This window comes from Trichomycterus rosablanca, chromosome 10, assembly GCF_030014385.1.
Source record: "Trichomycterus rosablanca isolate fTriRos1 chromosome 10, fTriRos1.hap1, whole genome shotgun sequence".
Lineage (NCBI taxonomy): Eukaryota > Metazoa > Chordata > Actinopteri > Siluriformes > Trichomycteridae > Trichomycterus > Trichomycterus rosablanca.
Window position 1 is genome coordinate 28,832,678 of NC_085997.1, and position 23,387 is coordinate 28,856,064.

Sequence of the window (23,387 nt, forward strand, 5' to 3'; positions counted from 1 at the left end):
GACATCACGGAGCTGGTGGATGTTAGACACCTTGAACTCCTCCACCTTCCACTTGAGGATGCGCCACAGGTGCTCAATTGGGTTAAGTCCATCACCTTTACCTTCAGCTTCCTCAGCAAGGCAGTTGTCATCTTGGAGGTTGTGTTTGGGGTCGTTATCCTGTTGGAAAACTGCCATGAGGCCCAGTTTTCGAAGGGAGGGGACCATGCTCTGTTTCAGAATGTCACAGTACATGTTGGAATTCATGTTTCCCTCAATGAACTGCAGCTCCCCAGTGCCAGCAACACTCATGCAGCCCAAGACCATGATGCTACCACCACCATGCTTGACTGTAGGCAAGATACAGTTGTCTTGGTACTTCTCACCAGGGCGCCGCCACACATGCTGGACACCATCTGAGCCAAACAAGTTTATCTTGGTCTCGTCAGACCACAGGGCATTCCAGTAATCCATGTTCTTGTACTGCTTGTCTTCAGCAAACTGTTTGCTGGCTTTCTTGTGCGTCAGCTTCCTTCTGGGATGACGACCATGCAGACCGAGTTGATGCAGTGTGCGGCGTATGGTCTGAGCACTGACAGGCTGACCTCCCACGTCTTCAACCTCTGCAGCAATGCTGGCAGCACTCATGTGTCTATTTTTTAAAGCCAACCTCTGGATATGACGCCGAACACGTGGACTCAACTTCTTTGGTCGACCCTGGCGAAGCCTGTTCCGAGTGGAACCTGTCCTGGAAAACCGCTGTATGACCTTGGCCACCATGCTGTAGCTCAGTTTCAGGGTGTTAGCAATCTTCTTATAGCCCAGGCCATCTTTGTGGAGAGCAACAATTCTATTTCTCACATCCTCAGAGAGTTCTTTGCCATGAGGTGCCATGTTGAATATCCAGTGGCCAGTATGAGAGAATTGTATCCAAAACACCAAATTTAACAGCCCTGCTCCCCATTTACACCTGGGACCTTGACACATGACACCAGGGAGGGACAACGACACATTTGGGCCCAATTTGGACATGTTCACTGTGGGGTGTACTCACTTATGTTGCCAGCTATTTAGACATTAATGGCTGTGTGTTGAGTTATTTTCAGAAGACAGTAAATCTGCACTGCTATACAAGCTGTACACTGACTACTCTAAATTATATCCAAGTTTCATGTCTATAGTGTTGTCCCATGAAAAGATATAATGAAATATTTGCAGAAATGTGAGGGGTGTACTCACTTTTGTGATACACTGTATGTTAAGTGGAGCTGATAAAATGGACAGTGAGTGTAGAAACAAGGAGGTGGTTTTAATGTTATGGCTGATCAGTGTAAGTTAAAATGTTTAACTCCGCCCTGATCATTTATTAATGCCAACCCAAATCTTGATAATTGTTATAGATATTTTCTTAATATTAGAGGTATGCTGGTTTCATTAAAACATTGAAAGTAATATCTGTATTCTATTACAGTTTTATTATAGGCACTTTTATGAATTATATATGGTGATACAAAAAAAAACCCACTTAATTTTTCTTCTAAGATTTCATTTGTATTCATGAGTTATGCCTATGTAAACAAAAACTCTTACAGCTTTATGGTTTTGGGTTTTAAAGGTTTGGGTGTCAAAGGCATCAGTAATCAATGTGAGATTTATTTAGCAGATACATAGAAATTTTGAACTGAATTATGCAGGTAAATGCCATATGTAAATGTTTTAAGAGGATGTAGTTTGGATGAGTTTTTTTTTTAAAGAAAATTCCACAAAAAATCCCCAAAACAATTGCACAAGACTGTTTAACGCTGGAGCAGCTTGTTTGTGTGCATTTTCATCCCCATGCATGCACCATGATTGATAAGGATTTGTTTAGAAATGAAATTGTTGGAAGATTAGACCATGGTTTCATGTGCTTCCCTTATGAAATAATAAAAATGATTAAAATGCCTTTGTATTTGTCTTTTATATGATCTGTTGTGGGTTTACTCCGGGTGCTCCGGTTTCCTCACATAGTCCAAAGACATGCAAGTGAGGTGAATTGGAGATACTAATTTGTCCGAGACTGTGTTTGATATTAAACTTGTGAACTGATGAATCTTGTGTAATGAGTAACTACCGTTCCTGTCATGAATGTAACCAAAGGTGTAAAACATGACATTAAAATCCTAATAAAAAAGAAATATATGATCTGTTTTATAACCTTTATAATGCCAACTTTGGAAATCCTTAAGAAGAAGAATGTAATGCAAATCAAACATCTTGAGGTAAACGACGATATATTTTTATTGTTTTGTTGGTAGCACTGTCACCTCACAGCAAGAGGTTCCTGGGTTTAATTCCCAGGTGAAGCAGTCCAGGTACTTTCTGTGTGGAGTTTGCATGTTCCCCCTGTGTCTGCATGGGTTTCCTCCCACAGTCCAAAGACATGCAAGTGAGGTGAATTAGAGATTGTCCATGACTGTGTTTGATATTAAAACTTCATTAGAACTAATTAATGTTGTGTAACCAGTAACTACAGTACCTCTCATGTCATAAATATAACCAAAGTGTGTAGAACATGACATTAAAATCCTAATAAAATAAATAACTAAGTTATCAGACCAATATGTTCTGATGCAGATATATATATATTAAAAAAAAAAAACTATTGCCACCCCAATACATTCCCTTTTTCCACCTCACCCCGTGTATGTGAGCTGCAGTGGGTAGTGCTGTTGCCTCACAGTAATGCGGCCAGGATCCTTTCTGTTTCGAGTTTGCATGTTTTCCCAGTGTTCGCATGGCTTTCCTTTGGGTACTCAGGTTTTCCTCCAACAAGTCCAAAGACATGCAGTCAGACCAACTGAAGGTACTAACAATTACCTTTAATGTGTGTCTGTTCTGTGATAGACTGGGAGCCTGTCTGGGGTGTTTTTACCTTTCGCCAAATTAATCAGACCCACTGAGACCCTGACCAGGATGAATCTGCTAAAACAGACAAAGAATTAATAAATTAGATAGATAGATAGATAGATAGATAGATAGATAGATAGACAGACAGACAGACAGACAGACAGACAGACAGACAGACAGACAGACAGATAGATAGATATTAGATAGATGATAGACAGATAGACAGATAGATAGATAGATAGATAGATAGATAGATAGATAGATAGATAGATAGATAGATGGATAGATGGACAGACAGACAGATAGATAGATAGATAGATAGATAGATAGATAGATAGACAGACAGACAGACAGACAGACAGACAGATAGATAGATAGATAGATAGATAGATAGATAGATGGACAGATGGATAGATGGACAGACAGATAGATAGATAGATAGATAGATAGATAGATAGATAGATAGATAGATAGATAGATAGATAGACAGACAGACAGACAGACAGACAGACAGACAGACAGATAGATAGATAGATGGATAGATGGACAGGTAGATAGATGGATAGATAGATAGATAGATAGATAGATAGATAGATAGATAGATAGATAGATAGATAGATAGATAGATAGATAGATAGATAGATAGATAGATAGATAGATAGATAGATAGATAGATGGATAGATGGACAGATAGGTAGATAGATAGATAGATAGATAGATAGATAGATAGATAGATAGATAGATAGATAGATAGATAGATAGATAGATAGATAGATAGATGGACGGACGGACGGACGGACGGAAAGACAGACAGACAGAAAGATAGATAGATAGATAGACGGACATACAGATAGATAGATGGCAGACAGACAGACAGACAGATAGATAGATTATTAATCCCAAAGGAAATATAAGCATGTACAGTATGTGAGACGAGTGCTTCACTGACAGAAAGAGATGAACTTTTGTCCTGATTGATCTCTTTGCTTCCTGTTCTGGCCACTTTTTTGTGTTTCTCAGAGCTGCTGGGACAAGATCTAAAGAAAAGTTTAGTAAAAAAGGTCCATTGCTTGGAGCATTCAGTGAATTATTTATAGGATGTTTTTCAATGGTCTTTCTCTGAATCTGTCAAAAGCTGTTGTAAATACATGGATCACATTCCTCAGTGTTGAATAAATTCAAAAATAATTAACCATCATCTGGATTTCAGTGGATTTTTATTGTTAAATAATTGTAAACTGATATTTAATATGAGCTGTTACATCATCTGTTGTAACAGAAATCCTGGAGATCAAATTGATGATGGAATTGTTGACTTCTATTATTACACAGTGCTGTCGAAATGCGGCATGATTGTGTACCTGCTTTGTATTAGCTTTGGCATCAATAAAATAAAGGACTGTGGAGAATGTTTTATGATTGAAGTTATACTTGAGTGATCATATTAAAACTATAAAGTAGTTTTAATACACCATGTGCACAAAGGTTTGTGGAAGCCAGACACACGTGCATCAAATTTTAAAGCAGCCTCCACTCTTCTGGAAGGGCATTCTAATCAACATGGGTTCTTACAGTCTGGCTCACAGTTGGCATTTCAGTTCATCCCTGGATATGGCGGATATGTTACTGCTTCAGACATAACATTAAAACCACCTCCTCGTTTCTACACTCACTTTCCATTTTATCAGCTCCACTTACCATATAGAAGCACTTTGTAGTTCTACAATTACTGACTGTAGTCCATCTGTTTCGCTGCATGCTTTGTTAGCCACCTTTCATGCTGTTCTTCAATGGTCAGGACCCCTACAGGACCACCATAGAGTAGGTATTATTTGGGTGGTGGATCATTTTCAGCATTGCAGTGACAATGACATGGTGGTGGTGAGTTAGTGTGTGTTGTGCTGGTATGAGTGGATCAGACACAGCAATGCTGCTAAAGTTTTTAAATACCGTGTCCACTCACTGTCCACTCTATTAGACACTCCTACCTAGTTGGTCCACCTTGTAGATGTAAAGTCAGAGACGATCACTCATCTATTGCTGCTGTTTGAGTTGGTCATCTCCTAGACCTTCATCAGTGGTCACAGGACGCTGCCTATGGGGCGCTGTTGGCTGATTTTGGTTGGTGGACTATTCTCAGTCCAGCAGTGACAGTGAGGTGCTGCTGTGTCTGATCCACTCATACCAGCACAACACACACTAACTCACCACCAACATTTCAGTGTCTCTGCAGTGCTGAGAATCATCCACCACCCAAATAATACCTGCTCTGTAGTGGTCCTGTGGGGGAACAGGGTGAAAGCAGGCTAAAAAGTATGTAGAGAAACAGACGGACTACAGTCAGTAATTGTAGAACTACAAAGTGCTTCTATATGGTATGCCTAATATGATACATAAAGCAACAGAGAAGAACTACGTCTTCTGAATTAGTGTCCAAAGGCTGTTTGGATCTTAGCAGGACCTTCTATGTTGTGTGCACTTCAGAAGTGATTTTTCTGAGCTTGTGTGGGCTCTGGCATTGGGTATGAGCTTTTGTTGCACTCAGATGTTTCTGTTTCAAAATAAAAGCACTTGTAGTTGACCGTTAATGGAGAAGAAGTCAAAGTGGTGGACAGCTTTTGCCTACTTGGATCAATTATTTAAAGCAAAAGATCCAGCAGTCAGAAAAAACGACAACGACCGAGACTGAGACGGAACAAAAATGAAGGAAATGGAAAAGATCTTCAGATTTAACGATTTGGCTCCCCAGAGAATGATCCGAATTGTCCAGAGATTGGTCGACTTTGTGCCTCTCCATGGATATGAAAGCATGAAATATATTTTTTTTTTCCAGGAATTGCTTGGTCTAGGAAAAAAAGTCTTGGTAGGTTTTAGATTGAACCAGATGTTGAGTGACTGTAATTGGTTGTGCATTTTTTTAATAACCACAAAATTTGAAAAATAAAAATGTTACATTCTGAAACGGGATGTAAATATCTTCTATGCTTTTACACTAACACATGCAGCAATATTTTCCAAAGTGGATTGGTGTAGCTCATGGGGGTGCTTTGACAGTTTAAGAACCAGTGATTTACATAACTTTGTTATTTATAATGAACTCATCGTCTGCACTCTTTCAGAGATATTTAATACTATATATGATGGAATCGAATCACTAAAACTGTACTCCTTTCACAGTAATTGGGCTTAAAATACTGTCCTGGCACTTAAATTAGTAGTTAGTGCTCCAAGATGCCCACTGGCATATTTACAATATAATTATCAATGAGTCATTTCATAAAACTGAGTGCACTCTAAACCCAATAATAAACCCAGAGATTTCATTTCACATCCAAAAAGCTTGTACTATCCCTCCTGTCGTGTTCGGGTCAAATCTGACCAATTTACAACTTAAAACACTCATAAATATTGTGTTTTACATCTGATTGCCTCAAGGCCTCATGATATCCTCCACAATATGCACTTGAACATATAAAAGTGATGATCACCTCTTTCATTGAATTTTGAGTGTTTTAGTCAGCCTTGTTACACCTGTGGTGTTCCCGGTCAAAAGTGACCGCCATAGGAAATGAATGGGTATCCAGACTATATTCATCCATCAGACAGAAAACATCCCCATACACACCACCCAAACTCACTCACTCACTCACACACACATTTCATGTATCATCTTCACACAGACCCCATATATATAGCTTGATGTTTGCCTTGCACTCCTTTTACTCTGAGCACAATGAGTAGGCGACTGACCAAGCGGTTATCTGTCGAAGAGGTTCTGGTCCAGGTTTTTGGACATGATGAAGAGGGCACTGAAATTGAACCAGAGATAGAGGAGGATGTCTCGGAAGTGGAAGACAACACAGATTTAGATCCAAACTTTGAGGAGACTGACCAGTCAGATGGAGAGGGAGAGGCACCTGAAGAACAGGCACCTGAGGAGAGATTCCAGTCCAAGAGTGGACACTTGCTCTGGTCTTCATCCCCCCAGGACAGAGGAAGTAGAGCGAGAGTGAAAAACATCATAAAGATGACGCCAGGGCCAACACGGTATGCGGCATCTCGTGTGGATGACATCAAGTGTAGCTTCCAACTCTTTTTACCAGAGTCCATTGAGGGAATTATACTGGAGATGACAAACCTGGAGGGGAAGCGTGTGTTTGGGGACACCTGTAGAGAAATCGACCTGGTAGACCTCCAAGCCTACTTAGGTCTGTTGATTTTAGCAGGAGTATATCGCTCAAACAATGAGGCTACAAAAAGTCTGTGGGATGCAGAGTCTGGCAGGCCTATATTCCGGGCAACTATGTCCTTACAACAGTTTCATGTCCTTTCAAGCTTACTGGTACATACACCTGCAAGCGAATGAGAGCCCGCTGGCCTGTGGCACTGTTCCACAACATCCTTGATGTGTCTGCTTACAACGCATATGTGGTGTGGACAGCCATCGACCCAACCTGGAATCAGGGGAAGAGTTTCAAGAGGAGACTTTTCATAGCAGAGCTGGGAAAAGCCTTGGTGACTCCTCTTATTCAACGGCATCAGCACATTCCCCGCACACCAGCCTCTGCCAGTCTGGTTAGGAGTGTGCAAGCCCCAGCCCCAGCCGCTGCCCTGGCTGCTCTCCCCCAACAAGGACATGGGCAGAAAAGGAAGCGCTGTGAGCTCTGTGCCCCTAGAGACAACAAAACAAGCCTGAGATGCTGCAAATGTGATGCCTATGTTTGCAAGGCCCACTCTGACCTGAGTGTCACATGCCACACGTGCATGAATTCACATGCACACACACACACACACACACACACACACGACTTCATGTTGAGTTTGGTCTTTGGTTTTCAATTTATTTTTTACATTACATGTTCATTTTGTATTTTCACTGCAGTTATTTTATGTCTAATTCTATAAATTCATGTTAAACACTACTTGGAGACATTGATCACAGCTAAAGAATGTTGAATAAAAATTTGGTGGTGAAAAATGGTTTTTGTGCTAATTTAAAAGCAGTTAAAACAGACCGGTCAATTTTGACCGGGAACACTAAAGTAAGGGGCGGGAGGTGAACATGACAGGAGGGCTATGAGGGCACAACTTCTCTAATACTTAACCAGTGCTTTACGTGCCAGCTCAGGCATTTAAATAATATTATGTACAGCTTTGGTTAATACTGGTGGTTCTCCAGAGTGCTGTTTAGGCAAAGTGTTCTTAATAAGATATGATCTGACTCATATCATCCATTTTTATGTAACTTTACTATAATAAATAATACTTAAAATGTCCTTCAGTGAGGAGCAGAACACTAAGAACTGCTTTCAATCCAAATCACTTCTTCGACCCTGGACCCTGGACTCTGGGTTTCAGCCCACTTTAAATTTGATGGCTGCTTCAGGTTTTTAGAAGTGAGCCTTTGTTTCTCAGAGACGTGGAGAAATTCTCATATAGCTGTTTTATTATTGCCAGATTGAAGAGCGGTAGAGTAGAAAGTTGACTTTTTTGGCTCAGTACTTCTGCTGTGTAATTTAAATGTATTTTAAAACCGAGACTTTAAGTCTATTTTTCATCTAGGTCTTTTTTTGTCCAGATGACACCCAGCAGGTTAGCTTATCCCAGACAGACTATTGTTATTCCTCTTAGAAAGATACACTATATTGCCAAAGGTATTCACTCACCCATCCAAATCATTGAATTCAGGTGTTCCAATCACTTCCATGGCCACAGGTGTATAAAACCAAGCACCTAGACATGCAGACTGCTTCTACAAACATTAGTGAAAAAATGGGTCACTCTCAGGAGCTCAGTGAATTCCAGTGTGGTACCGTGATAGGATGCCACCTGTGCAACAAGTCCAGTTGTGAAATTTCCTCGCTACTAAAAAATCCACAGTCAACTGTCAGTGGTATTATAACAAAGTGGAAGCGATTGGGAATGACAGCAACTCGGCCATGAAGTGGTAGGCCACGTAAAATAACAGAGCGGGGTCAGCGGATGCTGAGGCGAATGGTGTGCAGATGTTGAACTTTCTGCAGAGTCAATCACTACAGACCTCCAAACTTCATGTGACCTTCAGATTAGCTCAAGAACAGTGTGTAGAGAGCTTCATGGAATGGGTTTTCATGGCCGAGCAGCTGCATCCAAGCCTTACATCACCAAGCGCTCTAGAGCTCTAGAGCAGTGGAGACGTGTTCTCTGGAGTGAAGAATCACGCTTCTCCGTCTGGCAATCCAATGGACGAGTCTGGGTTTGACGGTTGCCAGGAGAACGGTACTTGTCTGACTGCATTGTGCCAAGTGTAAAGTTTGGTGGAGGGGGATTATGGTGTGGGGTTATTTATCAGGAGTTGGGCTCGGCCCCTTAGTTCCAGTGAAAGGAACTCTTAATGCTTCAGCATACCAAGAGATTTTGGACAATTTCATGCTCCCAACTTTGTGGGAACAGTTTGGGGATGGCCCCTTCCTGTTCCAACATGACTGCCCACCAGTGCACAAAGCAAGCTCCATAAATACATGGATGAGCGAGTTTAGTGTGGAAGAACTTGATTGGCCTGCATAGAGTCCTGACCTCAACCCAATAGAACACCTTTGGGATGAATTAGAGCGGAGACTGCGAGCCAGGTCTTCTCATCCAACATCAGTGTCTGACCTCACAAATGCGCTTCTGGAAGAATGGTCAGAAATTCCCATAAACACACTCCTAAACCTTGTGGAAAGCCTTCCCAGAAGAGTTGAAGCTGTTATAGCTGCAGCGGGTGGGCCGACATCATATTAAACCCTATGGATTAAGAATGGGACGTCACTCAAGTTCATATGCGTGTGAAGGCAAACAAGCGAATACTTTTGGCAATATAGTGTAGTTTTATTTAGATTTAAGTTGATCAATATCACATGCTGTTTTGTACAATTATTACATCGTTATTTCCTATTGATATTTTATGTATTTACCTACTTCATACACTTTATTTAAGCATGTTAAAAAGTAGTATTGCACTCAGGTATAAAAGTCCCACCTGCTGGTCAAATTTACCCTTAAGTTACACTGTAATGCTAATTATATTATTTGTAATAAATAAGAAACAAATTATTACAATTCAAGAATCTGCAAAAAAGGCAGCAAGTGTCTGCTGACTAAGGAGCTTCGCAACTGACACATGCCCCCTCCAACATGTGTGCAGTACCGACTAACATCTTTTCACCTGCACAAGGCGAGTTCATATGCAGACCAGCTCTGTGCACGGAGAGCCACACCCTGATCAGCATTATTCCCCAATCTGTGCAGGCGCCATCAATCAGCCAGCAGAGGTCGTAATTGCACCAGTTATGAGGAACCCTGGTCCGGCTCATCCCACTCCTGAACAACAGCCAATCGTTGTTCATGCGGCCGCCCAGCCCAGATGGCAGAGCTGAGATTCGATATGATGTATTCGAGGTCCCAGCACTGGTGTGCTAGAGTATTTTACCGCTGCGCCACCCGAGCGGCAGATTATTATTATTTTTTTTAATTATCTATTTTTTCGCATTTTTTTCTCCCAACGTTTATCCCCATTCTAATCGTGTCCAATTACCCTGATTGTGTCCTCTATACTGATTCGACCCTTTTGCCGCTGACTGAGGATGCCTCTCAACTGACTTGCGCCCCCTCCGGCATGCAGTCAGTACAGCCTGCATTTTTCACCTGCACGAGCCGAATTCATACACCGAGAGACACTGCGCACGGAGGGTCACACCCCCCTCAATGTTATTCCTCAGCCCTGTGCAGGCGCCATAAGTCAACCAGCAGGGGCCGCAGTTGTACCAGTTATGAGGACCTATGCTCCGACTCTACCCCTAACCCCCTGAACAACAGCCAAACGTTGTTCATACTGCCGCCCAACCCAGTCGGAAAGGTAGAGCTGAGTTTCGATACGATGCATCTAGAAACCCAACTCTGGTGAGCTAGCGTACGTACGCCACCTGAGCGGCCGAGCGGCAGATTTTTGTACTTTAAAAAATAACTTTACCATTTTTAAAACGGATAGCGAGGCATTTCAGAAATAAAATTTAAGTTGGCTGCTACTAAGCAGGTTTAAAAAACTGCTTGAACTATTTAAACTCTCTGGGTGTCGCTATTGCAGTAAACAAATCTAAAACTCTCCACATCTTCTTTCCCCCAACTCAAAACACTGTAGTTACACCTACTTTAATGTTCCCGAGTTTTTGGATAAACATGGCGGCTCCAAAGAAACAAAAACTAGACAGAGAATGCAGAGGATTTCAGGTGTGCTAAGAAAATTTATATTTTTTACACTGAGTTTAGAGGGAAGTGGGTATGTTTAATTGAAATAAGTGTAATAATCTTCTCATTAGAATTATCAACTGGTGACTGAAATTAGCAAAATTTTAAGTTTATTAACAATTACACTTCCTTTTTATTTGAGTGACTAAGTATCATTGACAGTGTTGTGTAATCATGTAGTTCTATTATATTTTTATTTATTTTATTACAAGAGAGTCTGTGGCTCATGTTTGCAAGTCTTTTATCCTATCTGGTCACCAACAAGAAAAGTTGACACCCCTGCTTTAAACCCTCTTAGTATGAGCATTTGAATATCTTGTTTAATGTTGTTACTACACAGATTCCTTCCAACATGGTTTCAGAAGCTGTAAGTAGCTTTTTATTTTGGTGATTGGTGATCATGTGAAGCTGTGGCATCTGGTACTCGCTGGGTAGTAATATTTATCATGCTGTTTAAAAAATATACTTAAAATCCTAAAGCAATAAAACAAAGACACACACACACACACACACACACAGTGCTTGGCTGGCACAGCGGTGTATTACACTAGACCACCACATCTGAGATCCGGGTTTGAGTCTCAAGCCCTAAGCTGTATTGATGCCCTATTCTGGGTATTCATGCCTTGTGCCCAGTGTTCACAGTGTTTACCAGTGTTACCCCTGGGACTTCAAAGATGTTTTGCTGATACAAAAATGTTAAACTCTAGAAATACATTGTCCAGTAGCAATGTGTCTCTATTTCAGTGGCATGTGTTGGACAGTAGTTACCATAATAAACAACTACATTTATTTATGCCACCAGTTTCCAGTTTCTTGTCATTCATAAATATAGATATACACTGATCAGCCAGAACATTAAAGCCACCTCCTTATTTCTACACTCACTGTCTATTTTATCAGCTCCACTTACCACATAGAAGCACTTTGTAGTTCTACAATTACTGACTGTAGTCCATCTGTTTGTCTGCATACTTTTTTAACCTGCTTTACCCAGTCTTTAATGGTCAGAACCCCCACAGAGTAAGTATTATTTAGGTGGTGGATCATTCTACGCACTGCAGTGACACTGACATGGTGGTGGTGTGTTAGTGTGTGTTGTGCTGGTATGAGTGGATAAGACACAGCAGCGCTGCTGGAGTTTTTAAACACCTCACTGTCATTGCTGGACTGAGAATAGTCCACCACCGAAAAATATATCCAGCCAACAGCGCCCCATGAATCAGCATCCTGTGACCACTGATGAAGATCTAGAAGATGACCAACTCAAACAGCAGCAATAGATGAGCGATCGTCTCTGCCTTTACATCTACAAGGTGGACCAACTAGGTAGGAGTGTCTGATAGAGTGGACAGTGAGTGGACACGGTATTTAAAAACTCCAGCATTGCTGTGTCTGATCCACTCATACCAGCACAACACACACTAACACACCACCACCATGTCAGTGTCACTGCAGTGCTAAGAATGATCCACCATCTAAATAATACCTGCTCTGTGGTGGTCCTGGGACAGTCCTGACCATTGAAGAACAGGGTGAAAGCAGGTTAAAAAAGTATGCAGAGAAACAGCTGGACTACAGTCAGTAATTGCTTATATATAGTAAGTGGAGCTGATAAAATGGACAGCAAGTGTAGAAACAAGGAGTTGGTTTTAATGTTATGGCTGATCAGTGTATATTTATGCATGAAATATTATCAAATGAGAGCTGACATTAGCAACTACTTGGCATATATTTAAAGTACCAGGTATATGTAATACATAAATGCATAATAGTAATAAGATTATGCAGGACCAGCTTGCTAATCAGGCTGTATACAGTAGGTCAGTGGTTCCTGAAGTGAGAGCTGTTGCAGAGGGGGTGCAGATAGGCACATAAATGAGGCATGTTTTAGCACTGCTTAGCATAAGATGGACCAGTTTTTGAGTGTAAGAGTTACACAGTAAAAATGTAAGATTCATAATGCATGTCACTTGTAATAAGTCTACTGTAAAGGTGATTTGTCATTTTATTTTTATTCAGTAAGAAATTGCAGTTGTAAAGCAAAAGACGTAAACGTGTCGAAGTGTTCACATATTCAGCCTGTTATAGTCAGAAACTGACAAATAATTAGAGTAGAGGGTGGATTATAAATACAATTTGCAATATTTCAATACAAATTAAACTGTTACAACCTCTATTAAATTCCATATGATAACCTAACATCTTTAATATGTATTACAAACAACTGTAAGATGATCCTTCTAGTCCAACATCAGTGTCTGACCTAACAAATGCATACGTGGCAATGGTCACAACTGTCACAGACAGACTAACTACAGTCATGTGGAAAGCCTATCAGAAGTGTAGAGGCTGTAAAAGCTGCAAAGGAGGTGTAGGGTGGGTTACAGGACTCCCTCTTAATGCCTATTGTCTTGCACCTGTCTCCAACAAGGTGTATAATATTAAAGAATAATAATGCTTTAATTCACATGGACCGGTTCCTTAACACAATAGGGATGCAAGTTCCCTATATATGATACAGATGCTAGATGACTGGACATTATTCAAATACAAAACATCATCATCATCACTGTTTATCCATTTTAGGGTCACAGTGACAACAGGGCAAGCAAATAAGCCCAGGCATCTCTGTCTTCCTTAACTTCTACCAACCCCTCTGCTGGAATCACCAGGCATTCCCAGGCCAGCCAGGAGATATTATCTAACCTGGGTCTACACCGGGGTTCCCTTCCAATTGGCCTTGCCTGGTATATCTCCAACAGGAGGTGTCCAGGAGACATCCTTATCAGATGCCCAAACCACCTCAACTGGCCCCTCTCAGTGTGAAGGAGCAGTGGTTTTACTCCAAGCCCCCTTCTGGGTCGCTGAGCTCCTCATCCGATCACAACACACTGGAGAAATCTCAGCTGTTTGTATTTGCAATCTTAATCTTTTAGTCATTACCCAAAACTCATGACCATAACTAATGGGGATCAGCCATAACAATAAAACCACCTCTTTGTTTCTACACTCACTGTCCATTTCATTTCATCAGCTCCACTTACCATATAGAAGCACTTTGTAGTTCTACAATTACATGCCCCCTTTCATGCTGTTCTTCAATGGACAGGACTACCACAGAGCAGGTATTATTTGGGTGGTGGATCATTCTCAGCACTGCAGTGACACTGACATGGTGGTGGTGTGTTAGTGTGTGTTGTGCTGGTATGAGTGGATCAGACACAGCAGTGCTGCTGAAGTTTTTAAACACAGCACCGTCCCTGCTGGATTGAGAATAGTCCACCAACAAAAAATATCCAGCCAACAGCTCCCCGTGGGCAGCGTCCTGTGACCACTGATGAAGGTCTAGAAGATGACCAACTCAAACAGCAGCTGTAGATGAGCGATCGTCTCTGACTTTACATCTACAAGGTGGACCAACTAGGTAGGAGTGTCTAATAGAGTGGACAGTGAGTGGACACGGTATTTAAAAACTCCATCAGCGCTGCTGTGTCTGATCCACTTATACCAGCACAACACACACTAACACACCACCACCATGTCAGTGTCACTTCAGTTCTGAGAATGATCCACCACCCAAATAATATCTGTTCTGTGGGGGTTCTGACCATTGAAGAAAAGGGTGATAGTGACTAAAAAAGCATGCAGAGAAACAGATGGACTACAGTCAGTCATTGCAGAACTACAAAGTGCTTCTATATGGTAAGTGGAGCTGATAAAATGAACAGTGAGTGTAGAAACAGAAAGGCGGTTTTAATGTTATGGCTGATCAGTGTAGATCGACCTGTAAGACTTTTGTTGTATGGCTCAGCTCCCTCTTTATCACTACGGTCTGGTACAGCAACCACATTACTGCTGACACTGCACCTAATCTACAGTCGATCTCATGATTCCTCTTCCCATCACTTGTCAGCAAGACCCCAAATTCCTACACTGCAAACACAACTCTGAAAATACAAGTGTCAAAAGGCTTGCCCCAACGTCCATACAATGTTCTCAATGTCCATACAAGCCAGGACAGCCCCCCAATATCAAGGGCCTTCAGCAATTCCAGTTGAATCTCATCCACTCCAGGGGATTTGCCACTGCACAGCTTTACAACTACCTCAGTGACAGGGTGGAAAACGAAATCCGACACTCCAAGCACCTTTGACTCTACCTCCTACCCAGGAGGCATGTCCCTTAGGTTTAGGAGTTCCTCAAAGTACTCCTTCCGTCATCCACTGAGTTTAGAGGTTCACCATCCTTGCTGAGGACAGCTTGGACAGTGTCCCTCAGTGTTTTCCAGAACCTCCAGAGCTCTCCAAGGCCTCTAAAAAACAAAACAAATAATAACAATTCACTGTAATTCTTATTCAATAATCTTTTTTTACCTCAGCCAATTATAAAATATTATTCTCTTTGTTTGGTGCATGTTACAAACCCCATCTCCAGAAAAGTTTTGTACATTTTGTAAAGTACAATAAAAATGGACCCACCTTTTATACCCAATCACAATCCCTCACCTGTTATTCACCTGCATATTGTGGAATGCTTTAAAACAATGTACAGTAGACCCCTGAGTTACGAATGGTTTACCATACGAACATTTGGGTTACCAACAATCTTTTTCAACTTAACGTACGAACAAATTTCGGATTACGAACAGAAATTCGCGAAACACGTGATGTCATGACCAAGTTGACGCCAACCGTCTCTCTCTCTCTATATATATATATATATAGTGAGTGAACATTCAGACAGCGGATGGTGTTTTTTCTTTATATTTTAAAACTCAATATTAAAATGTCCCCAAAGAAGGTGCAGAGAAAGTGCAGTCAGGAGAAAATGAAAAAAAAAATCACTATTTGTTGTGTTGTATAATTACTCCAGCCAGTAGCTGTCACTGTGTATCAGGAACAGGGGACAGTGAGTGAGAGAGAAGAAGGAAGTCGCTGAGTAAACTATTCTTTCTTTCGTGCAATTACACCTACAAAATACAACACTATTGAAATAAAGAAGGAGATAATAGAGAAATATGAGAGTTGTTTCTGGTAGATACATTTTATATAAAAAGAAGGAAATGTATTATGGTGTATGGTACAGCACACGTACTGTACTGAAATGTGATGTGGTGTGTTTTTATGTACAGTACAGTACTACTGAGTATTGTTGTTTATTATTGTTTATTACAGTAATGTATATTCTTTAAGATATATATAATATATATATAATATATATAATATAATTTAAGATTTAAGGGAAAATATACTTGTATTTATAACAAAAAAGACCATTTAACACATTAGTGGGTGGTTTGGGAGGTCTGGCACAAATGAATTCTTTTTACATTATTTCTTATGGGAAAAATAGGTTTAACTAACGAACATTTTGACTTAAGAACAGCCCTTTGGAACCAATTAAATTCGTAAGTCAAGGCCCTGACTTAAATATTATATAAATGTTTTATTTTTATTTAGCCCGTGTTCCAACTTTGAGTTTGTTGCAGGCATCAAACTCTAAAATTCTAAGTTGCTCAACTAAAACATTGTAAGTCTTTCTTTGAACTTTTGTCATTTAAATAAAGATTCAGAAGACTTGACAAATTACATATTGTTTTTATTGCATTTACCCAAATGTCCCAACTTTTCTAGAAATGGGGTTTGTATATATAAAGTCACTCTCACATATTGCTGGTTAGGTTGAGTTGCACCCCGGTATAGCTCATTCAAGCAGGTAATAAGTAGGTATGAACCTGAGACTATCTCAGCCTGCTACCAGGCAAACGCCAGTTCTGTTCAATTATAGTGTGAAAGTGAATTGACCCTAATCTGACCCAAATCAAACAGGAAAACAAAAAAAAGCTTTGTTTTTATAGCATTTCCACAAAAGAACCATGTTTGGTTCCTTCTAGAACTGTGAGATGGATTGCCCCAGTACAAGATTTGAATAATTTCTTAATAAAATGGTTATGGGCGAAGTTTTCTTCAGAAGTGAGTAAGTAAGTAAAACTAGCGCTCTGTCTAGGGTGCATTTTTGCCTGGCACCTAGTGTATCAGACCCACTATGACCCAGATCAGGATAAATTAGTCCTTTAAAAGGAATGAATCAATACAAACCAGTAAGAATCAAAATAGTTTATTTTCTGTGGGGAAATGCTTTCAATCTAGTCAAATCCAATAACCTGATCACATTTTTGCTGCTTGTTCTACTGCAGACCTCACTAAGGTCCTGGGTTTCGAACCCCAAGTGGGGCGGTCTGGGTCCTTTCTGTGCGGAGTTTGCATGTTCTAATTGTCCAAGACTGTGTTTGACATTAACCTTGTGAACTGATGAATCTTGTGTAATGAGTAACTACCGTTCCTGTCATGAATGTAACCAAAGTGTAAAACATGATGTTAAAATCCTAATAAACAAACAAACAAGACCAAGGAGGGCTGCACCAATACACGTCTCCTCTGACATTTACTTTTTCTGCATTTATCCAAAACTACTTACAGTCAGTATATGTTACAGTATACAGTCTAAGCAATTGAGGTTTAAGGGCCTTGCTCAAGGGTCCAATAGTGGCAACATGGCAGTGGTGGGGCTTGAACCAGTGACCTTTTGATAACTAGTCCAGTACTTTAACCACTAGGCTACAACTGCCCTACAACTCCCCCATGCCTCAGCTGACCGCTTCTTTTTCACCTGCATGCAGTGGACTCATATGGAGATCTGTATCACGCACAGACAGTCATTATTCCCCTTCTCTGTGCAGGTGGCATTGTTTGTTTGTTTTATTAAGATTTTAACGTCATGTTTTACACTTTGGTGACAGGAAACGGTTGTTACTCATTACACAAGGTTCATCAGTTCACAAAGTTATATCGAACACGATCATCCAATTCACCTCAGTTGCATGTCTTTGGACTGTGGGAGGAAACCAGAGCTCCCGGAGGAAACCCACGCAGACACGGGGAGAACATGCAAACTCCACACAGAAAAGACCCGGACCACCCCGCCTGGGAATAGAACCCAGGACCTTCTCATTTTTGCTACTTCTACTGCTGAACCTCCGTTCCTGACTAAGAAGCCAGCAGAGGTCGTAACTGCAGCATTTATCAGGAATCCTTTCTGGCACTTCCAATCATGGTCCCAGCAGTACATTTACATTTTCAGCATTTAGCAGACGCTTTTATCCAAAGCGACTTACACAGTGAGCGGAACACAATGAGCAATTGAGGGTTAAGGGCCTTGCTCAGGGACCCAACAGTGGCAACTTGGTGGTGGCGGGGCTTGAACCGGCAACCTTCTGTTTACTAGTCCAGTACCTTAACCACTGAGCTATCACTGGCCCCAAACTTGTGAGTTTGAGATGTCAGCTATACCCAATGTTTTTTTTTTTTCTATTTTCTTTATGCATTTTCTCCCCAATTTAGTGTAGTCAATTTATCTTCCACTGCTGGGGGATCCCTGATTGCAGGCGAGGTGGGTATATTGCTGCTCACGCCTTCTCCGACCCATGCGCAGCCCTTAGCGGAACCCTTTTTCACCTCTGCACAGACTTCCTCTCTATCTAATCAGAGTCCTTACACAGCGCTTGAAGACCCCCTCCCACATTGGCCGGTCATCCCGCCCTAGCAGAGACGTGTCTGCTACAGGCACTGCCAATTATGCCCGCTAGATGGCGCCCAGCTGACCAGTAACAACAATGAGTTTAGAACCGAGGAGTTCGGAATCTCTGAGCTGGTGTGCTACCGAAATATGGGTGCTTTATACACAATGTTTTAACTGCTTGTTTCAATCAGGACTCGTGTAAACAACATATTTCGACATTCTAAAATGACGTTTTTTTTTGAGAAATCTGGTAAAGCAAGCTGGATTTTAGCCCAGAAATCCAGCACTTCAGTACTTTATTATTACATTTCTAGCAGATTTATTTGTATAACTGCACATTTAGAAACCCCACTCACACCAGACTGCACTCACAATACACAAAGCATAAAACACATGCTGACACTACTTAGTACACTACTATGCTCAAATCAAATTATGTGCTCAAATTATGTGCTCTTTCACACCCTAGAGAAGCTAATAACCTTAGAATAACTGTTCTTTAAATGGAAACATTGCATGTAGAATCATAACTTGAATTTTTTTTTACCTTAATAATGGAAGCAAACAGCTGGACCACACGTAATCACACTTTTTATCCCATAACTGACTAATGAGGGTGGCACGGTGGCTAAGTGGGTAGCACTGTCGCCTCACAGCAAGAAGGTCCTGGGTACAATCCCCAGGTGGGGAGGTCCAGGTCCTTTCTGTGTGGAGTTTGCATGTTCTCCCCGTGTCTGCATGGGTTTCCTCCCACAGTCCAAAGACATGCAAATGAGGTGAATTGTAGATGCTAAAATTCATTCATTCATTATCTGTTTAAGCGCTGCTTTATCCTGGTCAGGGTCACGATGGGTCTGATGCATTGAACAAAAAGCAGGAAACACCCTGGACAGGTCACCAGTCCATCACAAGGTCTGACTGCATATTTTTGGACTTGTGGGAGGAAATCGGAACACTCAGAGGAAACCCACATGGACACAAGGAGAACTTGCAAACTCCACTCTAAAAGGACTCTGGGGAATCCAATGCAGGCCCTTGTTGCTATGAGGCGTCTGCGGTCCCCACTGTGCCTCTCTGGCACCCCATTGATGATTATATTATTGCCAAAATCTGATTTCGTGCAGTTACCTAATGTTTATACACACAGCCAATGTTTCAGATGATTAAATAAAGCAAAACACACAGACATACGGTTCACCTTTTCTTACTAGCCATATTAAAATTCTGTTATACAAATTATATCATAAACATGTTCTCGCATTCCTACAAACCCATGGGCGGCTCTAGTACAACACTGTAAGATCTATGGCCAGCAGTTGTAGTCAGAGATGTAATCACAGTCTGGTGGAAAATTTTCAATTATGCGGCGTTACAGGATGAAAAAGAGGCCCCACATCAAATCCATTTCCTTCATGGATTTGCTGGATATGAGGATATTGATTAGGTACGATGTAAGGAAATGGAAGGTAATAGGGTTCCCACATCACGTTAATTAGCTCATATTCTTAGCTTCCACCAAGAACAGGTGACATTTGTTGTATTCAAATGTCACCGCTAATGAGATTCTAACATTATATACCTGGTTAACGAGTCCAATAATTCACTGAATGGGCAGTGGAATATTGTTTTTAATGTACAGTGATCACAGTTACAAAACTGTTAATTTCTACATGTATGACAAAAATAGTAAGCGTGTGATTTACGCTGATGCGCTGACTTCAGTGATATGAAACAGCTCCTCTGTTATGTGTCAATTACACTTCTTTCACTCATATTGGTGACTAAAAATGACTGCATGTAAACATGAAAATGTGATTTGTGACCGAAGTAAAGTGTGGCTGATTTCTCAAACCTGAGCTTTCTTTTTGGAAGTAAAGCATACGACTGGATGAGTAAATCAGGAAAGCAAGGTAAACTAATCGGCTGCAGTGATTATGCAAAATTTGCTTAAAACAAATAGGTTGGCATATAGTGAAACATCCATTAGAGACCCTTCACACAGAGTTCTGTAACACCATCCTAAAAGTGCACAGACACACAACGAACAATGCCTGCAGGGCAGAATTCGGCCGATTTCCACTTCTTATAAACATACAAAAAAGAGCAATTAATTAAGCGACCCCCAATCTTACCATTATAAAGCCCTGAAACACCAAGAGCTGAGCAAAGATTCCAGTCCACTTATCCAACTGGTCCTGAGTCACTGCACCGATACACCACTAACACACACTGACACATTACTAACACACACCGACACTCCACTAACACACACCAACATAACACTAACACACACTGCACGTGGCACACTAATAACACACATGAACACAATAAAGACTCAGGAACAGGAAAAATCTGCAAACACAATTAGAATAAACCAAATTACACAAAGAATTAAGTATCTGAATTATTGGGAAACTGAAACTAAAGTCCAGAGTAAAATGCAGTGCTATTTGGCCCTAAACCGACATTAAGAGACACCTTGACGAGGTACAGACCGAGCACACACGACCTGGTCGTGGATACGTGGCGACACACCCGGTCCTGGCTGCCCTGGGAGGATAGGCTGTGCCAGCACTGCACTCTCAGTACAGTAGTGATGGAGCTGCACTTCCTCACTCAATGCACCAAATACCACCACATCCGGTCCCAATTCTTCCCCAAATTTAATAACATCATCCCCAACTTTAACTCCCTCCCAGACTCGACAATCTGCCCCACCTACTGGGGGAGCACAGAGAGAGCTGCACACTGGCAGCACTCTATACACACACCTGCCATCAGGTGAAAGAAAGTGGGTGACCTTGTCTCTCTCACACACACACACACACACACACACACACACACACACACACAGCTTGTTTTTTTACTGCTTAAATTTAGTTCGTCACTGTTTTTTTTTTTTTCTCTTATTCTTATTTCTCTCTTCTTTACATTTATATATACAGTTTATCACAAAAGTGAGTACACCCCTCACATTTCTGCAAATATTTTATTATATCTTTTCATGGGACGACACTATAGAAATAAAACTTGGATCTAACATAGCGTAGTCAGTGTACAACTTGTATAGCAGTGTAGATTTACTGTCTTCTGAAAATAACTCAACACACAGCCATTAATGTCTAAATGGCTGGCAACATAAGTGAGTACACCCCACAGTGAACATGTCCAAATTGTGCCCAAAGTGTCAATATTTTGTGTGACCACCATTATTATCCAGCACTGCCTTAACCCTCCTGGGCATGGAATTCACCAGAGCTACACAGGTTGCTACTGGAATCCTCTTCCACTCCTCCATGATGACATCACGGAGCTGGTGGATGTTAGACACCTTGAACTCCTCCACCTTCCACTTGAGGATGCGCCACAGGTGCTCAATTGGGTTTAGTCCATCACCTTTACCTTCAGCTTCCTCAGCAAGGCAGTTGTCATCTTGGAGGTTGTGTTTGGGGTCGTTATCCTGTTGGAAAACTGCCATGAGGCCCAGTTTTCGAAGGGAGGGGATCATGCTCTGTTTCAGAATGTCACAGTACATGTTGGAATTCATGTTTCCCTCAATGAACTGCAGCTCCCCAGTGCCAGCAACACTCATGCAGCCCAAGACCATGATGCTACCACCACCATGCTTGACTGTAGGCAAGATACAGTTGTCTTGGTACTTCTCACCAGGGCGCCGCCACACATGCTGGACACCATCTGAGCCAAACAAGTTTATCTTGGTCTCGTCAGACCACAGGGCATTCCAGTAATCCATGTTCTTGGACTGCTTGTTTTCAGCAAACTGTTTGCTGGCTTTCTTGTGCGTCAGCTTCCTTCTGGGATGACGACCATGCAGATCGAGTTGATGCAGTGTGCAGTGTATGGTCTGAGCACTGACAGGCTGACCTCCCACATCTTTAACCTCTGCAGCAATGCTGGCAGCACTCATGTGTCTATTTTTTAAAGCCAACCTCTGGATATGACGCCGAACACGTGGACTCAACTTCTTTGGTCGACCCTGGCGAAGCCTGTTCCGAGTGGAACCTGTCCTGGAAAACCGCTGTATGACCTTGGCCACCATGCTGTAGCTCAGTTTCAGGGTGTTAGCAATCTTCTTATAGTCTAGGCCATCTTTGTGGAGAGCAACAATTCTATTTCTCACATCCTCAGAGAGTTCTTTGCCATGAGGTGCCATGTTGAATATCCAGTGGCCAGTATGAGAGAATTGTACCCAAAACACCAAATTTAACAGCCCTGCTCCCCATTTACACCTGGGACCTTGACACATGACACCAGGGAGGGACAACGACACATTTGGGCACAATTTGGACATGTTCACTGTGGGGTGTACTCACTTATGTTGCCAGCTATTTAGACATTAATGGCTGTGTGTTGAGTTATTTTCAGAAGACAGTAAATCTACACTGCTATACAAGCTGTACACTGACTACTCTAAGTTATATCCAAGTTTCATGTCTATAGTGTTGTGCCATGAAAAGATATAATGAAATATTTGCAGAAATGTGAGGGGTGTACTCACTTTTGTGATACACTGTATATATATATATATATCTGCAATTTGTATATATTGTATATGTTCTATTACTACTGTTTTTATTGTTGTTTTTATTTTGTATTTTATTTTTATTTTGCTTTATTGTTTACTTATATTTCCTAAATATGTTACCAAGCTT